Here is a 20,118-nt window from a genome sequence, read left to right as displayed (position 1 = left end):
ATAGTATTATACTTCTTATTGTTTAAAACAATGTATACTGATATAAAACATTTATTCTGTTAACTATTTTAGTGAATTGGAGTAATATTTCAGATTGTTATTTTTTACCCTCCCCCATTACTTTTGGCTTTGCCCAGAATTCTTTACCAAATAAGTTCAGAGGTATGATGCTATCCCAATACATTAAGATATAAATTATTTCTACTGGTATTATTTCAGAAACTAGAAACAGAGTAATGGGCAGTTCATGTTGTCACATTTGCATGGTATAGTTTTTATCTTTCAGTGTTGTTTTCCTTGGAGGGATCTGGAAATCTACCCCTTTTATTTGCAGTATAAGTAGCTTAATGGGTAGCCCACTCTACTTTGGTGCAAAAGGCTGTGGGTTCTGTTTGCACATCAGGTACTTCAATTTGCAATATTGACACTGCAGTGAAGCAATGAGGTGGTGCTGCACTCCATGATTTGCTGTTCTTCAGATGACATGTTTAACCCTGGCCCCATATGCCTGAGGTGGATGTAAAAGATCCTGTGGCACTCATCAAAAAGAGTAGAAGTTCTGCAGTGTTCTTGCCAAATGTCCCACAATATGAATACTAACTCAGTTACCTGTAAAAAGAGACAATTTGACTAGTGGGTCTAACCAGTCAACAAAAAATATGTATGAATAAACACATTGATTAATTATGGTTGTCACTATTCCTCAGTTATTTTATTATTATCTTTGTACTCTGATTATTTTAGTGCATTGTTAAGTGGTTACAGTTTTTATATCTCAGTGGGTCTGCTGCTGTAAAGTGAATTCACTTCAAGTTCCCTTTATATGGGTCATGCTAGACACAAGGAAATCATTTTTTTTTATTCCATGTAAATACAATGGTAGTAGTGCAAGCTATACAAACATCTTGTACTGCTTCTGGAACTTATTTTCATATTCACTTTTCTTAAACTTCCTTGGTTTGTGTTCTAAGTGCAGCTCTTAATTCTTTATCAGTAGTTGTAAATGCTCAATAAAATAAACAGTCTGAGCTGCATGTAGACTCTTTATCAGTAGTTGTAAATGCTCAATAAAATAAACAGTCTGAGCTGCATGTAGACTCCAATTTTTAGTCCAAGTGCTGACAGAACTTGTCCCACATTCTTTCTGAGGTGTCAAAACCATACCTCTCAACCTGGAAACATCAAAAATCTGCAACAAATCTGTATGCTGATTAACATAAAATCTGCTTACATAATTATGTAACCCTGCCCACTCCAATGGAATTGTGGGATACCAACTTTCAAACACAAACTGAAGAACAGACAACTAAAATATGGCGCTGGCGTCCCCCTGCAGCCATTCCAATGTCCCATTACCTGGCTATTTCACCCCATTTACCATAAACACTAATGTGCATACTGCTTTACAGCAGAAAGCATAAACACTATTAGACATCTGCTAAACAAAGGACTATTGCTTCACAATGAAAACAGACTTAGCATTAAAACGTTTCTGCCCTTGAAACTCACATTCATTGAAACAGCATTGAAACCCACACCACATCCAAAGAAAATGCATTTGGCCAGTGGTGAATAAATATTACCTTTGGGCTGTTTTCAAATCATATGCCCCTTGCACACAAAACAAGAAACATACACTTGTTTTTCAATACACCTTCCTGACTTTATTTAATTATATTCCATGTATAATACAGCTCACTTGTTAGACTTGAGTGCATTTTAAATTCATTGTTTGAACATTTTTCCAGTAGGCAATGAAACAAAATGCATGAACCAATAATGACAAAACTGCACAGTTCAGAAGATTTCCATCATAAAACTCTACTTCCCCACACACACACTTTTATATAATATATATATATATATATATATATATATATATATATATATATATATAGTGCAAGCCATGGGTATCTTGCATAGCTTCTGAAACATATTTTCAATTTCATATTTTTGCTTGACTTACTCTGATTTGTGTTATCAGACCAACTCAATAGCTATAAATGCACAACAAAATACATTAGGTGAACAGCATGTTTTAAGACTTCCAATTTTTAGTCCAGGTACTGACAGAACCTCTCCTACATAAATCATGAAGCATCAAAACTATAATTTCACTCCAGGTGCTATTAACTGGCCACTCTTGCTTCTCCACTGTTTGTAGTGGAAAGATATATGTTTTATCTTGAATGCTGGAAAATGTACTGTACTTGTTTAAAAATATTTTCTTATAATGCAGCACAAAACATAATAATTATGATTGTCTGTTTTTGAATTTGGGTTAATATCTGTTGCTCTTTCCACTGAGGCACAAATGCCCTTGTGCATGACATTTTCTCACTTCTGTTGTATATGTAGTTACACCCTTGTTCCACTGAGGCACAAATGCCCTTGTGCATGACATTTTCTTACTTCTGTTGTATCTGTACCTACACCCTTGATGTGTTACACTCACCCACCTTAAAAGTACAACAACACAGTACAGTATCAGCAATGCCTCTACATACTGTGGGAGTAGAACCCACAGCCTTCTGCATCAAATGCAAGCATGTAACCTCTTATGCTATTAACAATGTAAGCAGACTCAGCATAAGCAATGCTAAACTTCACTTCTCCTGAAGATCTCAGCTCCGTGTAAAATCCACTCGACACTCAACTGCATCTCTCAAATTTGCAGCACAAGAAATCTGGAAAAAGCCAAGTTTTATTGGGGGTGGGGACAAAAGCTCAAAAACCAGAGACACATTTTAAACATTGCTTGTGTAATTTTGGAAAGTGCTTGAACAAAGGGTTGATTACCACCAGGCATTTCATTGCCAAGTCTTGAACCCAGGACCCTGTGCACTATAGTCAGAGCAACATACCACTATGCCAAATCAACAGATGGCTTAGCAATAGAAAGACTGAAACTTAAATGGCTATCATTTAGTGAATTCAGTTCTTACTTCTCCCCATAGCTCCCACCCTCTTAGCACAAAAAACCTGGAGAAAGTCAATAATTGGGGAATACAGAGTTCAGTTCTCACTTCTCACCATAGCTCTCAACCTCTTAGCACAAAAAAAACTAGACAAAGCCAGTAATGGAGGATTACAGCCATACTGATCGTATAAACCTAGCAGATAAAAACCTGGACAAAGCCAATAATGGGGATAAAGCCATACTGATCTTATAAACTTAGAAAATTGCTAGAATAAAAGGTTTGGTGTTACCATTTCCTTTCTGAAGAATATGAAGTCTGCAATTCACATGCCTGTCTTTATTTAGTGAATTCAATCCTTCACTAAAATCCAGAAAACTACAGATTTTATGAGGAACAGAACAAAATATGAAGCCTAAATGTGAAAAGCTTTCAGAAGGGGTGGTGGGTAGGGACTTTAGGCTCTTGTTACCTGTACCCAGGGCACAAGGTTTGAGCCTGCGTACCTGCTCTAGCCACCAGGTATATTCACCTGGGGAATTTCACACACACACACACACACACATACACACACGCACACACACCTCTGCAGCTCTTCCTACCTTACCAGTCCATTCTTCTCATGAAAACAGCACAGCAGCAGCATATCAACATTCTGCTTCATTCATCCATCAAATGTCTCTTGGCAGCAGCATATTTGTCCATCCATCAAATGGCTCTCAGCAGCAGCATATTTTTCCATCCATCAAATGGCTCATGGCTGCAGCATAGATATCCAGTTTGGCAGCAACACTCTGTTTTGTCCATCAAATGGTTCTTTCATACAGCATAAGGCAGCACGTGATGATGTCTGCTCAAAAATCCAGGAAATAAAATTTAAAAGCATTGGGAAACTCAGAAATTAAGGGGTGCCACTTGGGAATCGTGCCACCCAATTATTTGGACTCCAAAACTCATTTTTTATTGAGTAATTCAGTATGGTTGGGAGGTATGGTCAAAACTGTCATTGTAATCCAGGAAATATTATTACTTGTCTATTCTTGCTTCTAATTCAAAGAACTATTATCAGATATTTAAACTATTGTGCTTTTCACTGGTGTCTGCAGTGGGAGGATGTGTTTTATCTTAAATGTTTGCAAAATCTGCTAGGTATTTAAAAATATTTTCATTACACTGCAGCACACAACAAAATAAGTCCAACTTTTTGTTATTGAATTTGGGTTACTGATAATTTTTCTCTTTGTACTGAGGCAAGAATGTCTTTCTGCAAGGCATTTTCCCACCTCTGTTGTATTAGTAGATACACTGCAACATATCAAACTGCCATCCAAACCATTGCCTTTGATCATGACAAATTAATAGTTGTTCTGTGTTGTGAACATTGGCAGGATGTACAAGATTTTGGCATTGACTGCATTTGGTAGGGAAATGGTCTTACATTTTTAACAGTGGATTATCAGTGAGTTAATATGTATCATGCTATCTACTTGACTGAGATTATGTTTCAATGTCTTTCTTTTTTTCTTCTTTCTTTTTTGCATGTCCAATCTGTCCCTCTAACAAAGTGCAATGCCCCTATGGAGCCTGGAAACACCACTGAGCTCCAAAAAGTATAGTTCCATGCCTTTAATGGAGAAATTGTTGTCCGACAGACAGACCATAGTTCAAAGTTATAGGTTTTTCAATGCGAAATCCTGACCTGTGGTTATCTATTGGATTACTATGTCTTCATTAAAGGCATGGAGCAGTTTGTGCTAAGCAACACATCTCACAAACAGTGGCCCCAAAATAAAAAATAAATAAAATAGTTTAAAAAAAATGGAGAATTACTTGAAATGCAGAAAATCAATCTATGACATACACAGTAGAAAATATTACTACACATGAGACATGACTACATAGGTCTGGATCCCAACTCTCACTGCAATGCACCGTCAGAAAACAGGAGAGGGGACTTATCCATCTTTGCCCCACAAACAGCTTTTTAGCAAATACAAGATGTAATTCCTCACACAACCAAGTGCAACTGAATGTACACTGATATCAAGGCATGACATATTATTTGTAAATGTTTTATATTGTATGTATTTGGATGTAGTGCATTTAGTGATCACACAACCTGTTTTGATTATTCCTTGCAAATATATAGCTGTGCACTACCTTTCTGTGTTTCTTGATCATTCATCAATTATCTGACCAGTACTCAGAGATATGCAGTGTTTAAGACAGTCTATATAATTTATGTTAAAATGTGTGAAGATATTAACTGGGAACACTATGATATGCAATTGCCATCAAGTGAAGGGCAGGTTAGATGGCATAAACAAGCATAGACTGCTGTTTTGGGGATGGGGAGCAAAGGTGGGTTCCTGTCATGGCACATGAAAGGGTATAATGTTCTTCCAAGGGAGTGGACCCAGACTGAGCTACTGTTATGGCACAAACAATGATATTTTGTTTTTTGTTACTCTTTGTTTTGCATCCTGCCTGTTTGACCTTGTGAGGGGGGGTGAAACCAGAAACTGCTATGTGTCTCATTACTTTCTGACTTCTTTCTGTTATTATTTCCCACAACAAACTTATAGTGCTAAACTCAGGGCATGCAGGGATCATCAGTACTTTCAGGAGGTGTTAATGTCTGAATCTTTGAGGCCTGAGGCCTACCCTTACTAATAGACACATACACATCAAATAACTCTGCTGTCACGTCACATTAATTTCTGTATACATATCCTACCTTGTAGTTGCTTATTGTACCAAGTGATGAAACACAAGGACATGTCAAAATATTGTTATACAATACAGTACATGTGAAGGACTTACCTTGTAAATGCAGCAGTTGTCACTGCTTTAGTTCAGTGCTGACTGTGATGCAAGCAGTACACAGCCAATATATGGGGAGGTAAAGGCTATGGCTCTGAGTTGAGGCCAGTAGAAGTCACAGGGTTCCTGCATTGTGTTCCTGTCCACCCTGTAGCAGTCTACAATGTCCATGTTGTATGTGTTGTGATAACTTAAATGTGGCCTAAAAACTCTTCTTTGTCTCAACCTAAGGCATATTGGCAGCAACAGCAGCATTCCCTGAAGCCTGTTGCACAAACAAATGGAGTTAAGCAGCAGCAGCTCCTAACATTCTGTCTGTGTGGATGTCCTGTGTCTGTACTCCACTACTTTTGAAATCCACAGGAAAACCCAGCATGGAGTCTGCATGGTTGCTTTATAATCTGTTGAATAGCTCCACCAGACTGGTTGATTAGTATGCAGTTCAGCTGCTTATGCTGCAATTTAGCATCTCTGAAACAAAGCCTAAGACAGATGCAATCCATTAATAATCTACTCCATTACAAAAAGGCAAATGTGTAGATAGACAAACTGGTGGTGAAGATAATTACTACATGTTCAGAAAAGCAAAATATTTCCAAAGCTATAATTAGAAGTACTGAACAACAGCAGGTATGCTGTCATTCTGTTACCTTCTTCTTCTTTTGTCTTTTTCCCAGTTAGGGGTCACTGCAGCAGATCACCTGTCTGCTCATGACTGGCAGTGGAGTTTTACAGTGTTGAGTTGCCAGCCCAGCACCCAACCTTCCACAGAAGGCACACACACACACACACACACACACAGCCAATTTAGAGTGTTCAATCCACCTACAGCATGTCTTTGGGATGTGGGAGGAAACTGGAGCACCTGGAGGAAACCCACACGACCACAGGGTGGACATGCAGACTCTGCACAGAAGGCACCAGAGACGAGAATCGAACTGGAGAACCTCTTGCTGTGAGGTGACAATGCTAACTGCTGCACCACCGTGGCCACCCTGCTCTCATTCTGTTACCTACATAATGCATATCCTGAAATATATTAATGAATAATGTGAAGCAAAGCCTTTCACACTGTAGTCTGTAAGCATTAGTTTGATGTGTACTGATGGTATGACTATATTTGTCAAGCCATTTCAGAGGTACAAATGATTGACAGTACATGCAAATAGTAAGCTGTGTGATACATATGTATAAATGATTCAGGGATAGGTCCTTGGAATGCATGTTTAGCATCTCAGATGTGTTTTATTATCAAAATGGTTCATGTGCCTGTTCTTTTGTGGGTGGGCGGAGCAAAGAAAAGTTACTGTTATGTCAAAAACTAGAAGGTCCTGTTAGTCTGGGAAGGAGCACAGTTCAGTTACTGCTATGGCACATATAAGGATGTGTTGCACTTGCTACTCTTCTTGTTTTGTATCCCACCTGCTGTTAGTATGTCACATCTGTAGAATGTTTTATGTTTTTCCAGTGGTTTTACTAAACATGCACCTTAACCGTTTTATCTGCTAACATTTACTTTGTGGTTATTTTTATTTTTTATATTTGTTTAACATTTGCTGACTGAGAAAGTCTGATTAGGACAGAGCCTATTTTCAGCAGAGGCCCAGGGTGAAACAGTCCTGACTCATGTCTTTGCAATCTGGGAAGAAACCAGAGTAACCAGAGGAAACCCATGCAAATGCAACGAGGATATGCAGACTCCAAAAAGAAGGGTCCCCAGCCAAGAATCAAACCAGAAAACCTCTTGCTGTGAAGCGACAATGTTAACCACTACACCACTGTGCCACCCATGACACTTATGTGTATTATCATTCTGTTGTCTTTTAGGACAGAAAATGTCATTGAGGAGAAGACCTCCCTTCAGTGAGGCTGAGAATACTATAATCATTGACGCAGTCCACCAACATGGGGCTTTTATTCTAGGAAGCGGTCACCCAATATGCCAGAGAGGCTGAGACTACGGCAGCAGATTGTTGCCAACATAAATTCCATGTGAGATATCAGCCAGACTTACGAGCAGGTGCTTCACAGGCCCACTGACATGATCACTTCTGCACGGAGCCATGCAGCTGCTGTTGCCAAAGACCGGAGGGTAACTAGTGGTGGGCATGCAGCAGAACTACCTCTCACCCCCAATGAGTAATTCCTGGCAAATCTTCTACAACAGGAACACTAACAGTAGAGTGGTGCACAACATGTCATTGATGTGGGCACCACTTCTTCTTAGTCCCAGGAAGAGTTTTGATGTAGGTTTTATCTAGGATCATAGGAGATTACTAGGCTATCAACCCAATGGTCATTTTAAGCCTAGCCATTTCAACCCAATGTAATACCATAGAGGTACTAGCCAGTTCCCAAGATTCCGTTTTGTGATGACTGCACATGCCCAGGAAGGATGACCCCTGGTGACCATTTGAATACAGTTGTATAGTTAAACAATTGAAATAAAAGTTCTCTGTTACATAGTCTTTTTTTTTTGGGGGGGGGGGGATTGATGATTGCTACAGTGATAAGCTCAGTTTTGAGTTGTCAGCTATGTTCTTGTTGAACATACCCTTCATGCAGATATGGCGGAGTACATATATGTATGTCTTGCTGTTAAATGTGATGATGTTGCTCTTACCTCTTGCTTAATTTATTTCAGGACCATCAGGAATCCAGCGATGTATGCCTCCTGCAGATGGTAAGACAAATAAAGTTATTTAAGTACTGCAGATGATATTTATAGAAATATTATAATGTATAATTTTAGGCCTGCTGTGTGTATTGCTGTACTGTCCATAATAGTGGCAGCACTGTTAATTGTTTAGCATATATTGCACCATAGTAGTGCAGGTATTAATGTGTGCCTGTGTTTCTCCCTTTTTATCACAGGTGCTCATGACAATAGGAGTGTGAGCCCTGTGCCACCTGATGTCAGTGTCTCATCAGACACTGATGATGATGGTGGTGAAACTGAGGTGCAGTGGATGGGTGTGGAGTTTGAATCTGACACAGAGTATGACATCCAGCCACCCCCTTCTTTTTCCCCAGATGCAGCCAGTAGGTCTATGCCTACCCAGTCTGCTGTGCCCACAGATATAGGACAGGTGGAGGGTGAGGACATTGAGCAGGGAAGTGTGGCTATGGCGGCTTCAGTGCCTGTTGAGTCTTGTTGGTGAGGTGCCATGCAGGAGGGATGATGGGATGTTCAGAGCAGGCCTGCTGTCCCTCCTCCACCTGGTGCAGGTGTCTCTTCATGTGTCACTCAACATATGTTTAGAGCCATTATGGAAGCACAGACACATTTAGAAAGGAGCTCCAGACAAACGCTCAGGGTTGAGGATGTAGCACAGTCTGACATGCATGACTGTCTCCACTGTGTTGCCAATTCACTGGATTGGATGAATGACACTTTGGAATGAGGGGTGTCCTTGATGGACCAAGGGGTGTCTGTCATACAACGAGCAGTGTCTGTGATGGAACATTTGCTGGGAGGGGAACAATGTCCTCGTGGGCATTGGTCAGCCACAACATCTGCTGATATCTAATGTGGCCTTGCCCAATCATGGTCCCATAGTGGCAGTACTTCTGCTGGTCCATCAGTGAATGTGCTGTCCACACCCAGATGTGGCAGACCATGGGGTCATGGTCCTAGGCATTCTTGTAAAGGGAGATCACTGAGTAGACATCATTCACGCTCAGGTAGCAGCACTGCATCTGACTCTGGGCATGAAGATGCCAGTGCAACTCCTGGCAGAGCCAGTTCTCATGGTCAGGGGTGAAAACAATTAACTGCCACGTCTACCATACACAGCTCACACCTGTATGACATACCAAGCAGTAGACACACTAAAATCCATGAACCAAGAATCCACAAGAAAATTAGCTGTAGAAAGTGGACCAGTGACCAGAAAGCTCCTTTTAAAACTCAGCAAGTTACGACCGGCCTTCCAGTACTTGAATAAAATAAAAACTTTTATTCCCATACATAAAAAACAAAAAAATAAGCATTTTCATTCCAACTGTATACAAGGACTTCTTCAAAATAACATTCCTAGTCCCAGGTTTTAAAAAGTTACAAAGCCCACAAGATACATTGTAACCCAGCCCAAGGTCTCCTTCCATTTAAAGTGCTGGAACCACATTATTCACAGGTATTGCTCAGCTGACGATGTACTCATCCAAAAGACAAGCTTTGGAGGCTTACTTTTAACCATTAACCTGGCAAAACCAATAGCATATATAGAAAACTTTAAACACCCCAAAAATGTTAAAAACAATGAAACAGCATATTAGGGACATCAATTCCCTCCATTCCATATTAATACAGATCAAGTAAATGGTTTTAATAACATTCAATATTGAATTCCAGCAATGTTATAATACTACTATATTAATACATAAATATAAATCTTGAAAATGAAAAATAAGAATAAAAGTAAAAGTGAAATCACTTGATGGAAAACACTACCATATGTAGAAGGGGAGGTCAGGACCACAAAGTACCTTTCTTTCACCATTAAAAAAAACCTGTTCGAATTCTTGTTATAAATTTATGTATTTTTAGCAACACAGTAAACAACAAATTTCCACTGTCCATTCTACATGATATCAGTAAAGTATATTAAAGACAGATTCATTTAAATTATTTATACTTAGTGGAAAAGGGAAATTAGAATGAAAGTAGAAATTGATATATTAATTAAAATGGTCTTTCTTATATTAGTCTAGGAGTAGACTAGTGCTCTTAATTTGAGAAAACAGAAAATGGAGATGGAGTCATTCAACCCATTAGGGCTGGCGGCATTGGTCTTAATCTGCCACTTGGCCTCTTTATATTAAAGTTGAAATTAAAAGGAGCTTTCTGGTCACTAATCCACTTTCTAGAGCTAATTTTCTTGTGGATACCAAGAAGTAGAGCTAGCACTGAGCTAGGCTATGTCCATGCATACTTTCACAAAGCACTTTCACATGGAGGTCCACTACACATGCACACGCACACACACACACACACACACACACACACACACACACACACACACACACACACACACACACACACACACACACACACACACACACAGTCTGCCTACTTTTCATTCCCCATATACCTGGTTTCTCTCTTTTGGATTCAGTGATACAAAAGCTTTCTGTCTGATGCACAGGGTGCATAGCTACATTAGTGCCTAATGTATCGGCATTTGTGTTGTTGAACTGATAATTGCACTTGTCAGTTATATTTGCCTTGCCAAATTATACAGTGGATAGTATCATCATGTCAATATTTTCTAGTGCATTATCTTGCAAGGATTGTGAAGTCAGGAACTGTGCATCACTACTTTATAACTTTTCTCTTTAATGTTTTCCAGTATATACGTATGGTACACATCACAAGACACACCATCACATTCTGATCTCAGGATTGTATGACAGCACTGTAGTCAAACTCATCAAAATAGTAATACAGTATAATGCTCCCTTTTGTGTGAACCTTACCAGACACATGCAGTAGATGGACAGACCACAGGGCTTTCTCATCAAGATAACATGGGGCCTAGTAACCATGATATGCTGTATGTGGGCAGATTAAAAGACATGTCATTGTCATCTGCCTGGCACAACATTCAATTGTGACTGTTATTTGAAGCCTGTGACTTTTGGTTTAAGCACGTGGGCTTCAGGCCAGTTGTCTTACATTAATAAGGTTTGCAGTCTACACTCTTGTGGGAAGAGACTGTAGCCTGTGCCCTTCTTAGCTGGGAATTGCTGGTTGAATGCTTATTGTGCATGTTGTTCTAACTGTCTTTGTTATGGTTTAAGCACTTGGTCTCCAAAACAGTTATTTTTCATTAGGAAGGTTTGTGGTCTAGACTGATGTGGTAGGAGAATACAGCCTACACCCATCTAAGCTGGGGATTTCTGGTTGAAGGCTTATTGTGTCTGTTATTTTTATAGTGTCTTGATTCTGTTTTAAGCACTTGGGTTCCAGATCACTTATTTCACACTAGGAAGGTTTGTTGTCTAAACCCTTGCTGGAGTATTCTACTGAAGTGCTGCTTTATTTAAACTGTTTTTTTCTGCTGTTGTGATTGCAATTTTCTGCACTTTGAATTTCTAGTACTTCTACATTTTATAGCATAGGATCATGTCAGGCTTGCTGAATCTAGGCTGTTTGGCATCATTTGAGCACTAAAACCAGCCCTCATACATTAAGAAGCCCCCCCCTGCATCATTGTGGCAGACGTGTGCAGCCAAGAACCCATCTGATGATGGGGAATGCTGGAATATTTATTTATAATTTATTTTCATTTGGTATCTGGGTAGTGTTCAATTGGGCAAGAAACAATGGCCGTTTTCAGTGGAGACCCGGGGAGGAAAGCTCCCAAAGAAAAGGTTACAATATTTATAGTTATATATGCATGTTACAGTACCAAAAGACTACCAAGAAATTTACATAATTACATAGTACAGTATAGATCAAGTTAATAATAGCTGATAAAATAAAATCCAGAAATCTAGAAATCCAAGTATGACATCAATACGATAAATAATAAAATCAAGCAATACTGAGTTAAAATAAGCAGAAAGATAGAAGTAGGGTAGTGTGTTTGCTTAGCCAGAGGAAGTACAGGATACAGGAGCATAACAATTAGTTGGAGAAATAATTAGTAAGGAGCTGTTTGAAGCTATTTGTATTGGGTATAGACAGTAGATGCTGGGAAAGGGAATTCCAAGTTTTTGCTATGGAGAAGCTGTATAAAGAACCACCAAAAGAGCTGTGGGTTTTGATAACTTTGAGCAAGCTTTTATCAGCTAATCTGAGTGAGGTAAGATTAGAATAGGGTCATACAAGGTAGATAGGGATGGGCAATAAGGCTCTCTGTTTGCCTTCCTCTTTGTTTACCTTTTTAAAATCATTTAACTTTGCTTGTATTCCAGTGTCATGTTTGACTGGGTTTGCACTCAGATTACCAGAGCTGCTTAAAGCTTGCACTGCTGCCCTGTGAACAACTCAGTTGTGCATTATGTAACACTGATACACTTTTCTACCCCAGCCCTCCATAGAATAGACACATTTTATTACTCTTACACCAAAACCTGGTCAATCTAACCCACTCCCTACTAGTTACTACAGTATATGCCTCCTATAATGGACGGACAATTTCCCACCATTTATCCAGGCAGCCTGATAGACATGGGCATCCTGAGGCAATGTAGCAATTCCTTCATGTATATTGACAACCAGTTACTGCTAAAATAAACTGATACAACATGTGAGAGCTGTATCTATACTATGAATCTGGAATTGATTCTCTCACATAAAAACAAACCAGATACCAAACATGTTGTCAGCACACACACTTCACCTCTTGCACATAACAAGCTCACAACACATAAACCCACATATGACTGGGGACATATCTCATTGTACTATATGAAGAGAGACACGACTGAGCTCTCAGATTATCTGTCCCAGGCAGTTAAGTCTTCAGCCCTAAGCAACATTCCACCTTCACCCAGGATGATGCCTAATTATAAATAAAACATGATTGACTTCAACAATTGGCTTAGCTTCTGTTGTCAATCCAGGGAATCCAGTATCTGTCTGCCTGGGAAGATGTGGTTGACAGACCATGCTACTTGGCTAGAAATGGTCTTCACCTGTCACCTCCAGGCTAGCAAAGGTAATTGCCTCCCCCATAGTGGCATTTTAGGCAATGTCAGAGCAACTAAATTCCCAACATAAAAGAATCCACTAGAGACAAACTGAAGGTTATGCTGCTTAATACAAGGAGTGTAAATCAGAAACTGCACTCACTGGATGCACTCCTTACCTTGGAAGATCCCATGTCTGTGCAGTCATACAGACATGGTTCAAAGACACAGAGAGCCCCCAGGCCATGCAAGGCTACAATGCCTTCCACACGTTTAGACATCAAAACAAGCATGAAGAAACCAAAGGCAGAGGTGTATACATCTTCATTAAAGACAAATACACCTCAGGACTGGTCAAACAATATGACTCCATAGTGCCACTCCAAGTCCAACTAACTGTAGGTAAAAACTTCTTCCATATCATTGTTAGCTACAGGTCCCCAACCATGAACCACAAGAACCATGCTAACTACTTGGACCTACTTGAGTCACTCAATACACAGCCAAACACCATGGCCATGTGTGATTTCAACTATTCTACCTTTGATTGGGAGTCATGTATGAGCACAAACACGCTTGTCATAAGCTTTCTGGACTTTGTTAATACACAAGCTCTATAACTGGTAGTCTGCACCCTCACAAGGGGTGCAAATGTCCTAGACTTAGCACTCATCAACATAGGGGATCTCTGCACTAACCCCTGTGTATAGTCCCCCCCCCTGCACAGGTCAGATCAGAATTCAGTCTCATTTGAATTAATGATCATACCTGACACCCCCCTGAAGAGCAGAAAGAATTAAACATTTCTCCAGAGCAAACTATAGCCTCCTAAATGATGACATAAATAGTTGCAAACCCCCTGCTACCACTGTCAGTAATTACTGCTATATAGAGGTGCACACAAAAGGCCTGTATAAACACCTATATAAATGTATAAAGTCTTCTGAACCTGAAGGGATCAAAACAAGGTCCTCACAGAAAACAAGCCGCCTGGTGGGTATCAAGCATAAATAGGTTATACAACAAGTGGAATAAAGTGATGTCTCAGAAGAAGAGGGAATTAGCTCAGCAGAGGAATGACACTCTTCACAGCTTGAACAAGCAAATTAGTTCTCTTGTAAAGTCCTCTAAGGCCAAGTACAAAGCTAAACTAGCATCCCTAGATAAAGATAATCAGGAGGCTTCTTTAGCTAAGTCAGAAATCTAAAAGGGAAGGGCCAGCTTTGTGTCGAACTAGTAATGGACAGTACCACTCATACTGACCCTGAGGACATCCACAACCTTCTACTAGACAGATCAGTGTCAAACTTCACCTCCATCCCCACCAGACATATCACAAAGCATACCTGTCACCAGTTCTCTTACCTAGTAACTCCAATAAGCATTTCATAACCACACTCTCCATGGCCAAAAACACAGCCTGTATGGGACCAAATAATATCCCAGCCTGCCTATTACATGGTTTGAAATAGGTCCTAACAGAACCAGTTGGCATTCTCTTCAACCACAATGTGAATACTGGCTTTATCCCAACAGAGTGGAACAAAGCAACATAATTCCCTTGCACAAAAGGGGCTTGTCAACTGACAATGGGAACCATAGACTCCTAAGCCTAACCAATGGTATCTGCCAGGCCATGGAGAGAACAATCAGGAACCTTCTCAACAAAGACATAGGTGACCTTCAAACTCTTGTCCCAACACAATTTGGCATTTTGTAATGGTAGATCATGCTTATTAAAACCTGATGGACTTCTTTGAGAATGTCACCAATGCCTTGGATAAAGGAAAAACCCTACATACAGCCTATCTTGACTTAGCCAAGGCTTTTGACACAATCCCCCTCAAGTATCATTGATAAACTCACACAGCTTAACCCATTACGTTGTCTACTTAACAGCTTCGGCCATAGCTATAATCTGCCTCCTAGAAAACAACAAAGTGTAAAGACTTCTCATCTACTCTTTGTTGATGATTTAAAAGTGTATAGCTCATCAGATGAGGAACTGAAAGCACAACTACAAGTTGTAAAAACTTCTTCAGAAGATATATGAATGTTGTTTGGTCTTGATAAATGTGCAAAAGCAACCTTTAAAGCAGGAAAACTGTAACACCAGCAAAACATTAGTCTGGGACAATAATGTAATATAAAGCAAATTGAGCAAGAAAGAGTGCATAAATATTTGGGAGTTGATAAAGGATCAACAATAAAACATGAACTAATGGGAATAAAACTTGGTAAGCAATACTTTAGAAGACTTAAATTAATCCTGAAAACTGCACTGACATCTAGGAACAAAATCCCAGCTATAAACCAGTTTGTTCTTCCTGTCCTAACTTACAGTTTTGGAGTGATTGGCTGGCCCCAAAATGTGTTGGATAGATTAGATAGGAAAACAAGATGGATGCTGCATGCTCATCAAATGATTTATAAAAATCAGTGCATACCAAGATTATATATTCCCCATTCCAAAGGAGGGATGGGCCTCCTTGAAATTGATTATATGTATAGATCTGCAAACTTGGGACTCCACACATATTTGCTGACCTCACATGACCCAAGCTTTGTGAAAGTTTTGAAACATGAGGAGAATAAATCTAAGATGACATCTCTGCTTAATCTAGCAGAAGCATATCAGAGACAAGTGGAATGGAAATCAAACCAGAAGTAGATAAAAATCAGGTAGCAACTGAATATGGCAAAAAAACAAAAGAAAGAATATAAGGTGAAGGATCAGATAAGAAGGCAAGAAATGTTGTAGAAAATGCATAAATATAGTTGCAAGTATCAAAAACATCTGGAAGAACCTCATGTTGATCAGGAAAGAATGCAGGAATGGTTAAGGAGAGGCGAATTCATACCAAGAGATGAAAAGTTAATATTGATGGCCCAAGACAGTGGGCTTCATACAAGTTGCAAAAAAACAACAAATAAAGCACTAATAAAATAAGAAACAAAGGGCCACAGCTCCGAAGGCAAACCAAAACTTTAATATGTGAGTGCTTTCGTTCATTCATATCAAATGAACTTCTTCAGACAAATTCAAACAATAAAACTTACATAACCATGAAATCACGTGTGTACACCTGCTTGCATGAAGGTAAGTGGTAAGCAAAACCTACCCACATTGTTAATGTCAGTAAATATAATACTATATGGAATATAGTGTATTTGAACCCTGGACCATGTGTATGGCAGTCCTATACTTACATCTGTTGCCACAAGAATGGTGAACAGAGAGTTGTCTATGTTGCACTTCATTGCTGTAAACTGCAATGTCACAGCAGTAAAACAAAGATTGCACACTCTACTAGAACCCGATACTATTTGTTCTCCAGGGTAGGTTTTCACAGTTGTGAAAGGAATTAATTAAATGCATCCTGTTACTATTTTTGGCAATCTATTTCTTAGGTGATCTGCCACATTTTGCAAAAAAACAGATAAACATAGCCATTACCTGTTTCCTCTCTTTGCACTATGCAGTGCACCATGCAAAAAGTGTAATGAAAAACAAGAATAAGAAAGAAAATTAGTGATGGACACATACAAATAAAATAAGTTTCTGCTGTCACATGTTAAGGCACTTTATATACAAATCCACCACTATTTACTTCATTACTGCACCAAGTTAAGATATACAAGGGTATGCCATAATATTAAAGAATGCTTTCTAGGTTTAGGACTTACCTTGCAAATGCAGGAGTTGAGACAATTTTATTTCAGGCCTAGAATTTCCTTGTGTCAACTCCCATGGTGTTGAACTATGCAGGAAAAAAAGAATGCAGGCAACATGGATGCTTTATAGCTTGTTGAATAGCTTTGCCATACTGAAAATACCTGCTTATGCTGTAATTAACATTTATGGAAAACATTTGCTACTTTACTGAATATATGAACTCTGTTGTTGCTCATTAGTGTATGATGCATACCTACACACAACTGCGTGCACTGATGCTTAATTAAATGAACACAGGGGATCTTAGTACTTTTGTCCATGCCTGTGATATTGCACAAACATGCAGCTCAAAAAGGAGAGGAAAGGTTGTAAACCCTGTAGTAGAACCTAGGACCTTCTGTACTATAGCCCTACTAACACACAGGCTGCCACAGGAATTATGTGACAAGTGCTCCCACCCCTCCTGACTCTCATCTACTTATCCATATCCTACCTATCTCTCTTCTCTAATTTCTCATAACTCTGATCCCTTTCCTCTACTTCTCCACACCATTCCTACCTCTCTTTTTCAATTTTCACAACTGTGATCCCCACGCTAGTTTCCTACCTAATTTTCCACATACATCTATGCTCCTTCCTTCTTCCTTCTATACCTATATCTTCACTCTATCTATTAGTCATTAATATCCCTCTTCTCTGTTTCTTTTGTAATCTTACTTGAGAAGTCCACTTGTGTAGACTATATATATATATATATATATATATATATATAGACACTACCTTTGATTGCCCTGTAAAAGCATTTTGTGCTATTATTTCTTTTGTTGCATCTTTTATTTCATTGTATACTACAAATTGTATATACTTTATGACATTTTGTTGGTGTGTTTGTCTAATTACTTTATCACTTGTTTAACCTTGCTGGAGCTTTTATTCCCCGGGACTCTATTGCAAATGAGCTCCTTTGGCCCAGTGGACTATCCTGGTAAACAAACTGTAAAATAAATAAATAAATGAAAATAAATAAAAGTACTGAGAAACCTGCCATTCATTGCTCCATTTCCCGTGATTGCGCTAAGTGCAGCATCACACAAACAAGAATGAAAATTAAAAAATAAATTTTAAATTAATATGGACAGATATGAAACATTTTAACAAACAATAAAGAGAATGACACAGAACTTGTCAATTGTGTACTGCTTACGTGCACATTTACATTTCACAGACCTACATGCACACCACTGTAAATATAACCTGACATACACCCCGATGTAATCATTCACTGTTGCCATGCATTCAGTACAAAAACTGTGTAAGTGCCTACATGAAGTGATCATCCCTACACAGTTACAAGTTTTTGGGATTCAGCAATTCTAATGAGTTTTGACCTTATTTGCATCTTCACTGTGTTGACAGCCCCAAATCTACAGGTATGGTAACCATGCAGGCAAGGAAACTGAAAGGGATATCATACACTTAATAAGGAATTGTTGCTACTGTTAATATAATTTTCATCTATCCAACATATCTGATAATGTTATAATGTCTATGGGGTTACATGTTAGGGTCTGTTCTGTACAAATGTGTGGACATTTACTTGCTGTTATTTCTATGTTGAGTCCTTTGTGTGGCTGTATTCAGAAAACTATCAAATACATGGCTAACATGAGCATGGAGTCTACAGAGTTACTTTACAGCTTCGTGAATCACTCCACCATGTTGATTTCCTTCATTAGCATACAGTTCAGCTACTTATGCTCTAAATTTCACACCACAGAAGTTTTCATGTTTGCGGGTGAGTGCACACCTCTACATGGTGTTTATTGAATCTAAATTTTTTTACGACCATGTGCGCATCACCCTGTGATATGCACACAGTCAAAACTGTCATGTATGCTTTGTTCAATCTCCCCGTAGTCTACTTAAAATTATTGCATGACCATTAACAAAACAAAAAAGTCAAATCTGTAAACGTTACAGGCCAATAACCTTGATCCATGCAAAATTAAAGAAAAAAAACTTCCAGTCTCCCCTTCACTCCCCACATACCCTATTAATCATATATGCTTGCTATATATAATTATATATGTTAAATCCAAGCTCATACAATACTGATGAAAGTGCATCTAGCACATCTGTCGACAGTCTGCTTAGTCAACCAACATCTGCTGTCTATAGAGAGATGTTGACCAAACCAATATTCGATGAATGTTATAAATACCATGTGCATATATATATATATATATATATATATATATATATATATATATATGTGGATCTACTTCTTTTTACCAAAATCCCACTTAGTCGAATGATGAAATGAGAAGCAGACTTTGCTGAAAATTTACTTTAACGAACGCCTGGATAACTGTAATTTAACCCCAGAGAACTAACCACGTCCACCAAAGCTTTAAAAAGAAACCGAAGCAAATCAAACCCACTCAACTGGGGGACTTGCCCCCACATCCCTCCATATGTGATCAGCACCTCCCACACACCCCTAATTAAATATACCAATTCCAAAATTGTACTATAGTGGATAAAAGGGCAACGTTCACCATGGTGGCCAAGTGGTTAGGTTCCTGGAGTTAAATTACAGAGATCTGGGTATGAGTTAAACTAAATTTTTGGCAATGTTCTCTCGTCATTTTGTAGTTCGATTAAGTGGGAATTTGGGAACTAGATGTAGACTCATAGATATATATATAATATGTTTATAATAAAGTTTTCGAATGGCAGTGACTTGAACTGGGATGGTTAAAAGGCTGTTTTCCAGTTCTCGTAACACCAAACCAAAAATGGTTGAGTCCATAGCAGTGAATGTTAGTGTGCATTCGCTTTTGAGGTTGACATTCTGCTTGGAGATCACACTACAGTGGGGATCAGAAAATGTACCCTTATCCTCACTGTAGTGCGATCTCTGAGTTTGTATATATATATATATATATATATATATATATATATATATATATATAAGTAGCTGGGGGGTGTGGGGAAGAGCCTCCACATGGGGAGTACAGGGGAGCTTGCCCCCCTTCAAAACTTTGGTTGGAAATCACTGGA

Source organism: Protopterus annectens, chromosome 6.part1, assembly GCF_019279795.1.
Source record: "Protopterus annectens isolate FY-2018-M chromosome 6.part1, PAN1.0, whole genome shotgun sequence".
In the NCBI taxonomy this organism is placed as follows: Eukaryota; Metazoa; Chordata; order Ceratodontiformes; family Protopteridae; genus Protopterus; species Protopterus annectens.
The sequence above is the reverse complement of the archived record's forward strand: the minus strand, read 5'-3'. Positions refer to the sequence as shown.